Here is an 8,751-nt window from a genome sequence, read left to right on the forward strand (position 1 = left end):
ACAGATAATAGTTTTGAATGGGGAATTCTAATGACTTCGAGGGCATTTTACAGGGCAATTAATACACATGAAAATGCTGCTCTATTCAGCTGACGGAAAGAAAGGAAAATAAAATAAAATAAAGCAGGCAGAAAGAAAAAGAGAGATGGTTGTGACTGGCAAAAATAGGGTTTGATTTTCTTTTCAATAGGATCACTGCTTACAAACATAATAAAAGGAAAAATAAGCATGTCAGGTTCTATAATGTGGCTTGTAAAATCCAGAATGATTAGTTTCTAAAGAGGGGCAATTAGGCTCCTTTTGCATATGCATGTGACTTCTGTGGAGGGGCTTTCTCTGCTCCCTCCTCCTCCTCCTCCTCTTCATCAACAACCTAAAAATAAACCTCCCGTCAGCCGCCAGCCGCGTCCCGCTCCGTTCCCGGTGGGCGCGGGCCCTTACGCCACAAGCAGGGTTGGAGCCCCCACAAGCATCTGTTTTTGGACAGTAACGTGAATTTTGGTGTCACTCTCGAGTGCTGTGTGCAGCTTCATCCCAGGCCTGCCCGTCCGCCCTTCCTGCCCTGGCCTTGGGAAAGGACCGCTCCTGAGCCTCAGCCGTGTTTCTTAAATGTATAAATAAATATTACATATGCCAACAGATGGTTCATTAGCCAGTTGTTATGGCAATCAGCATTTCAGCCAATTAAAATCCTTTATCAGAGCTTTAAAAATGTCAGTGATAGGAAGGTTTAGACGCCCAAAGAATAAACAGATTCACTGTAGCGTGGCGCTAAAACAAAAGGCATTTGTCCAGGTTTATAGGGAAATGATGACAAAAAATAGAGTAAGATTGTTAAATCCTCTTTGCTGGTTGCTCACCCCAATCTGTTAATAATGGGAGAGGTTATTGGGTGTCTTGCATCTCATCACACAAATCCCCAAAAGCTTGGGCAGCTGGAAGGGCCGGCTGGTGGCCAGAGCTGCCCTCAGTGTGCTTCCAGCAGGGGCAGGGACAGAGTTTTTGGGGAGGGCTCCAAGCTCAGCACCCACAGGCAGGATTAGGCTTTTGCTCCATGAGCACTGGAAATCTTGAGCTTATTTTTAAGCCTGACCAGAATTGCATATTCTGGGGTACTTCGAAAATTCAGCCTTCCACGGCCTACTCATGCCTGGAAGGAAGCTCGGCCGGCTGCAGAAACATCACGGAGTGCAAGTGCAGGCCTCACAGATGGGTAACAACGAGTGCCAGAGGTGCTGAGGATCGAAAGGAACTCACCATGGTGATATAGGTACACCATGTTGTGTAGTAACAGGGCAGGGTATGGGGACAATGGCTGAGGGAGGGGTGGAAGAAGTTATTACACCTCGTGTTACAACTGGTGGCCTGCTTCTGGGTTACATTTGTTCTGAGTAGCGAATAATGAATAACACTGCTTAGATCTTAACCAATTTCTCTTCTCGCATACTGCTGTGCACTGTTCCTGGTGGCACATTGGCTCTGGCATGGGACAAAGGGAGTGTTGGAGTGGGAACGCCCGAGGTTGCCAACAGCGAGGCAGCAGGGAGCAGGCCCGTCCTGTGCAGGGGCCTTCCCTCCCTACAGCTTGCAGGCAGCGTGGGGTGATGACAGTACACGTTTTCAGTGGATAAACCTTGTGTTCACAGAGCACCGGGCAGGGCTTTTGTCCTTCTTTGTGCCATTTTAAGGGGAAGTCTGCTTTTGAAGCCAGCAAAGAGCAGGAGTCTGTATTTGATGAGTCACAGGCTTGACAGGGTTGATTCGCCTTTTCTAATCTGCGCTGCCTTTTGTGACCATTTAGAGGAGCAAAAAATAGCTCCCACAGACAATCAGAACAGATTATTTTAATGAGAGCTCAAAAAAATGAGAAACAAATGGCTCAAATTGAGCCTTTAAACATTTCTACATACGTCTGCAAGGAGCCGTGCAATGCTTGAATCAGCAGGTCTGCAGCAAGAGACGTCTGCTGTCAGGAGTTTGGTTTTCAGCCCTCTTTTTTTTCCCCAGTAGCTAAACTGAACATCCCAAGTGAAAGCTGCATGCTCTCAGCAGCTCCATTTTCTGCTTGTAATTGTCATTTATCTGCTGGAGTCGGCAGTGCCCAGCTTACATCTGCTCCTGATTCACTCGCTGTAAACATGGAGAGGGAAACAGTCATTTTGCTCATATGTGCTTGAGCAGGCAATAGGTAGAATGCATCTGGTAATCTTCCAAGGCTCCTTCCCTTCTCTCTAGATTGCGTCCACCTTTCTGATGGGCAGTGTTTGCTTATTAATTAGTTCTGCTTTTTTTTTTTCTTTTTTTTTTCCCCATGCTGGAAATACTTTGTAATGCTTCCAGTTGCTGGAACTGGCTTCCTACACCACTTGTTCTTTGAACATAGCCTCATATTAAAGATTGCCTCTATTTTCTATCTCCATGATTACAAAAGTACAATTTGGATTCACATTAGCAGTTTTCTCCCTGATGTTTAAGCTAGTTTCATGGGTAGGGGTGCACGGTTCATTCTAAACATTCAGTTTGGAAACAGAAGAATCATTCTGGCATAACACTTTGTCTTCGCTGCATTATCCAGACAACTCCCTGACACCTATAAATATATTTTCCCTTGCTTTTATTTCAAACATCACTCACAGTTTGTGATGGCAGTTCCAAAAGCTTTAGAGCTTCTTCTAGATCGGCATGAAAATATCACGGGTGCTTGTTTAAACATCAGAAAGGTATTAGCTCAATTTTGCACTTCAGTGCTACCAAGAGTGTTTAGGCCCATTGGGCATGAATTTAATTTTCTTACAGGCTGCAGAGAGAAGAAAAGTCAGCCTCCCTATCTTAGCATTAGCTTCTTCTCATCACCTTCCTGAGGCTCCAGGCTCCAAGAGGTCTGGGGCACACAGCCGCCCCCAGATCCCTTCCCCAGAGCTTTCTATGCCCTTGCTCACCTGCCCTGCCCTGCTCCCCATAGCAGGAGCCCCCGGGACAGGCTTTAGCAGGAGGGACACCCACACATGCATTCAGATCAGGGGCAGTACTGCCAGCAGTATTTCAGTGGGGTTACAAGAGCAAAATAATTCAGCCCCTGCTATATAGCGCCATGCTGTCTGCGGCAGACAGAAGATCCTGTCTGGCTTCTTCAGTAATAAAGCATGAAGTCTAAAAGCATAAAATCAGATTTTCAAATTTTTAATAGTGCATTAATGGCACATTTTGTCCACAGCTATAAAAGCAGTCAATGTTTTAAAATGCAGCTTGTTTGTTAACTCCGTGCCAGCTCAGAGGCTCCATTGCCTCAGCACTTGGTGCAGAAGTGCAGTGGGGCTCTGAAGATGTCAGGACATCAACTAACCTTTTCCAAGGATACGGGAATGTCAATAGTCCTTGTCACACATGGGGGAAAAATTGCCTTTTAATGGTCAATAGTAATAACCAGTCTGTTTAAACTTTCATGAAAAAGATATACACAATCTATGGCCTATGAATTATGCACAGCCCTCTGGTGGCAGGGAGGTGGGACATGGCCCCGGTCCCACTGCCCAGTTCATCTTCACTCCCAGCCCTGTTCCTCTCCGAAACTTGCTCCAGCTCCTCCCCAGCACTGCTCGGTGCTCTGCCACCACCTTCCTGGGCAGGGGACACTCTGTCACAGCCGGTGGCTGTTTGCAGGGACTTGCACATGCTTCAGCTTCAGTTCAGGGCAGGCCCTCAGCCAGACAGGGTCGTATCAGTTCTGGAGGCTGCGCGACTGCCCCTGGAGGCTTGGCTGTTGTTCCCGAAGATGTTTTTGATGCGTGGCTGTGCACAAACAGCAGCCGGCTGAAAACACGAGCCCCTCAGGCCAGTGGGGATGCGGTAACTGCAGTACATCTGCCAGGAAAGCCAATGCAGGCAGAAAGAGGAATAAACACATGAGACATGTTTCTCATTTTCTACGTTATATGTGCTCTAAAAAAAATCTTCTTTACCTCCTGTCTTCTTCCTTGCTGCCCACAACCCAAGGTGCACAGCCACAGAAGGACTTGCGTTTTTGAGAGAATTTCCAGCTCTGGCTGTGGATGCCCAAACGTCTCTTACGATAATGCACTCTGAGGTGACTTAAAGCCCAGATTTAGAAGCTGCACTGAGGTTCAGATAAGCCCCAGCAGAACATCCAGAAATTACAGATTTCTTTCTGTACCCTGCCCAAACAACAGATCCTTTGAAGCGTGCCCAGGGCTGCTGGGCAGGAGATCAGCTGGGCTGAGATCAGAGCCACAGGGAGAAAGTTTTGAATCATGAACCAGAGCAGTGCGTATTAATAACAGAGAGGAAAAGAAGCATATCCAGTGCTACCCGCTCACTGCAACATCCACACACTTGTTATGATAAAGCCTAGGCAGTTTCATAGGGAACAGGACGTGGCTTGCAAGTGCCTTTTGTTGCAGAAGGACATCATTGAGATACAGGTGGAAAAGGATGCTAGTGACAGTGACTAATATTTGTATTAAAAAATAAAGCTGGAAGAAAGACCCAGTTGTAAAGAGGAGATCAGAGAAAGCAAAAGGAATAAACTTCCCTGAATCAAACTTAATGGTCCTGGGGCTTTGGGGAGAGTTGTAGATGGTCAGCTGAGAGGGAGACTGAGGAAGTGCAGGAGGGCAAAGTTCCTGGTACGCTCAGAAAAATCCCCACAGGACGTGAAGGCTCTGCTGGGCAGGGGTGTCTGTGGGCAAACACGCTGATTTACAGGGTGAGACCAAGTTGCTCGGAGAGGTACGGAGTTGAGAAGAGTAGGAAATGCTGTCTCTGCTACCTCGGCTGGCTTTATGTGCCAGTGCAGCTCCTCTGTGGCCACACCAGGTCCCAGCCTTTGCCTTTGCTTGCTCACCTAGGGAGGTGCCTGCAAGAAGCATTGAGGGTGGGAAGTCCTTACAGGCCCCTCCATACCTTTTGTCTTCCAAAAGTAGGACACTGCCAACGTAGATGCCCGTTATTCATAAAGCAAGCCCCCAAACTATCATTTTATCTCCATGCCTAATCATAATCCTCTTCCAGCTCCCTGGGGTTCTGCCGAAGGTATTTGATTTTTTCCTCTGTCCCTTTCTTTTAAAACCCATTTCATTATCAAATGGTGTTAGGGGAACTGATCTGTAATGAGGAAGCTGGCAGAAGTCCCAGAGTGATCAGAGGGGCTGAGATTCAGCGAGGTTAAGCTACTGCTCAAAAAAATTGTAAGTAATTAAAATTAATTAAAAATCATTAAACAAACCTTCATTCTTGCCGTTTCACGTGCTGCTGACTTGACTGCGGGCTCTGCCAGCGCTCCAGGCTGTGTGGTGGTGTCGTGCAGGGCAGTGGGATGAGCGCTCCTTGTCGTTGCTGGGTGCAGGTGCTTGGTCCCAGATCCTTACAGCCGTGCTCACAGACAAGTTGGTCCAAGAGTCGATTTGTGGGACTGGTTGTGTTTGTGTGGTCCTCTGTGTGGGACAGAGCTTTTCTTTCTGATGCTTGCCCAGTTTCCTTAGCTGACCACGGGACGGTGATTTAGCCTGTCTGAACCTGAGTCTGTGGCTACAAAGAGGCAATTTGGCATTCCCAGTGCTATAGGCATATATGACCCTGAATGCCCTGAAGCCTCTCACGTGGGATCTCCAGGCACTCCAGTGTTACCAGTGCTGATACTCGTTTTACTAAGGCTAACGCTAACCCACACGGCTGCTCATTCAGACGGGCTCTTGTAATTGCCTGGCCAATTCGGTCTCATTCCGGTTTACAGAGGGGAACTGTGGATTTCACACATCCCAAACCTTCCTGGGGAAGCTCTGCTGGTTAAAACTTTACATTGTGAATGTCCGAGTTTGTTTCCTGTAAGAGTCTGCAGAAATGTACCCCACCATGAAAGCCGCACAAACATTTGCATTTCTGAGATCCTTGCTGAGAAGAAATAACAAAAATCCACGGAGTTGTTGTCACTTCTCCGCAGGCGTGCAAGGGTGCGGAGAGCTTCTTGTGCTGTCACAATATTTGACAATTCCTGCACCAGGAGTGACCCGAAGTTTAAGCTGTCACGCATCATTATCGTACTTAAGGAGAGCTGATTCCTCCACCGCCTGCTGCCCACGGCCTGTCCGTGTCGCGGAGCCGAGACGGACGACGCAGCCCAATTTACCAGGAGTGACAGCTTCAGCCGGGGAGAGGCCATCACCCAGTTACCATGGCGATTGAATTACCTCTTTCATTCCAGGTCAGGAGGTTAAAATCATTGATGAGGACTCTCCAGCGGGTGGCTTGGTGTTTCATCTCCCCGCGTTGTCTGCTCGCAGCCCCGAGGAGGACGACGCGCCCACGGGCTGCAGTGAGGTACCTGGGGAGTGGTTAATTGCAAAGATAGCTGGGTGCGAACTCATGGGCCATCATCATCTTCTCAGAGTTATGGCAATAATGCTCAGACCAAGCTGTGAGCAATCTGGGCCTTTCTCCACTGCTGTCAGTGCAAATCCAAGCAGGGTTTGTGTAAGGGGAGAGCAGGAGATGCCGTGCTGAGGCCACCTTGTCCCAGCCTGCTGGTATCAGGATGCTTCATGTGTGAGACTGGCGATAGATTTCCACTTGCTAATAGCTCATCCTGCTCTCTGAATTCCAGAAAACCACTTGTCCCCTCTAAATATTTTAGTTTTAATAACGGTTGTTGCCTGTAGGAAAAGCCCAACTCTTCTGCACGTTGGTGGCTCCCACCGAGCCGTGCAGCCGGTTCCTCCCCCCAGCTCTGAGTTTTCCATTTAATTTCTGCTGATGCTTGGAGGTCACAGTGTAACACAACACCCTGCTATCTCCCTCCTTTATACCGCTCATTTATTTCACTTGGAGGAGAAAAAAAAAATCCTTTGCTGTTTCTGGCCACAGGCAGGCATGACCCAGAAAAGCTCCGGGTGGGGAAGGCGAGGGGTGCCCGTGGTGCTGCCCCACACTTCGGGGACTCTGACACCCGTGGGGCTGATGTACAGGAGCGGTTCTGTACTGCATCGAGTCCCTTCCTTACATCTGCCACTTCCCTCTCCTTCCCCTGTGAGCATTAGGCACATCAATAAGTGCTGTGAAAAAGTCTGCTGTAAATAACCAGAGTTTCTGCCTATTCTAATCAATAAAATATTGTTTATGGAAGCGCCGCTGCTCACACAGCTCCAGTTAAAGGTCTGTCGGTGTTTTTATAAACCCTGCTTTTCAGGTGGCCGTAACGTGGCTGCTCAGAGCACCCATCTGCTGCAGCATGGTTTACAGACTGTCGGTCCGGATGTAAATCAGACCAACGTCGTGAACTCCCACAGCTTCTGGTTCTGCTGTTTCTTTAAAACACAAGTGGCTGGATATGTTTGTTTTTTTGTTTTTTTTATATTCTTGCCGAAGTGTAGCTTAATAAAGGAGGTGCAGAGGGTAGATGGATGTGTTTTCGCAGTTAAACTATATCGATGTCTTCTCACATGTAGGGAACACGAAACAAGCAAACAATGTTTTGATGGATTCACGCTATCTGCATTTAAAAGCAATATGTCGGTACAGAAAACACAGTAACTACAATTCAGAGCTCTTTCAGTACACAAAGCCAAACTGGGCAATGCTACTGTAAATTATTTCCTCCTGCTGCCTACATTTCAGATTCCTTGTATTTCTGGATTTCTTCTCTCTCGGCCTTCTCATGCCACTGCAGACTGAGATTCAGTGCGTGTAGCAAGCCAGACTAAATCCCATATTCAGTTCGCAAAATATTAGTTCAGTCCTCAAAGCAATATTTGATTTATGGAATACTAAAAGAATATAAATAATTTGTTCTTGTTTTCACAGGATTAGTTGCCAGACGCAAAGCTAGAAATAAGGGATAAAAGGTCTGTGCTTGCTGTTGGGCATAGAAATCCTTTAATGATTTATTAATGTCAACATCTTTATTTTTCATATAGCCTGTTGTTATATATGTGTCTATTTATTTCCTTGCACAGTCAAAGGTCAGTGTTTGAAAAACAGTCGGAAGGATGTTTAAAAGTGCCCAAGAAACCGTCAGTGAGCTTTGGCCTTCTGAAATGTTGGCAGTGCTTTTCAGATCTCCAGCCTACAAAGAGGCGATTCTCCTGCTGGCGGACGGGCTCTGAGGTTAAGGAGCTGGGGCAGTGACAGGCTGATGAGCCCCGGTGTGTGCAGGAGGGACTGGTTGTGCTGGTGGTACTGGTGGACCCGAGTCCTTCAGCTCTCTCTGCTCTGGCAGCTGTTTCCTTTGTGCTTGGGCAAACGTGGAAAGACCCCGCCTGTAGCGGGGGTCACTCACTGGTTCTCCCCATGCAGCTGCCTTTCTCTAGGGTTGGAAAAGCTCTGAGGGGAGGGCAGCATTCCTCTGCGTCCTTCCATGCTGGATGTGCCAGGCAGTGCACTGAGCCTTGCTCCAGTGCTTGCAGGCTGTGGGGAGAAACTTCTCCTTCCACAAGCTGCTGCTGCAGGATGGTGCTGAGTGCTGCCGTGGCACCAGGCAGAGACCTGGCCCCAGAGCACACGAGCGAGGCCACTCACACGTGGATTTTGGTCATTAATCAGGTCTCAGGTTGTTATCCTCGTATGGCTCGGGTTTGGTAAGATGCTTAGGATGGCTACACCATGAAGGCTCACCCTCATGGGTACGGGCCAACAAGCCCAGCAGCAGGGGACGGGTGGCCAATAACGCCATGCTGGAGAGGTTATCCAGGCAGCACACACCTTCCTCTTAATGAAAAAGAGAGCAAAAGCAAGTCTGTAACT

This window comes from Anas acuta, chromosome 24 (assembly GCF_963932015.1).
Source record: "Anas acuta chromosome 24, bAnaAcu1.1, whole genome shotgun sequence".
Taxonomy (NCBI): domain Eukaryota; kingdom Metazoa; phylum Chordata; class Aves; order Anseriformes; family Anatidae; genus Anas; species Anas acuta.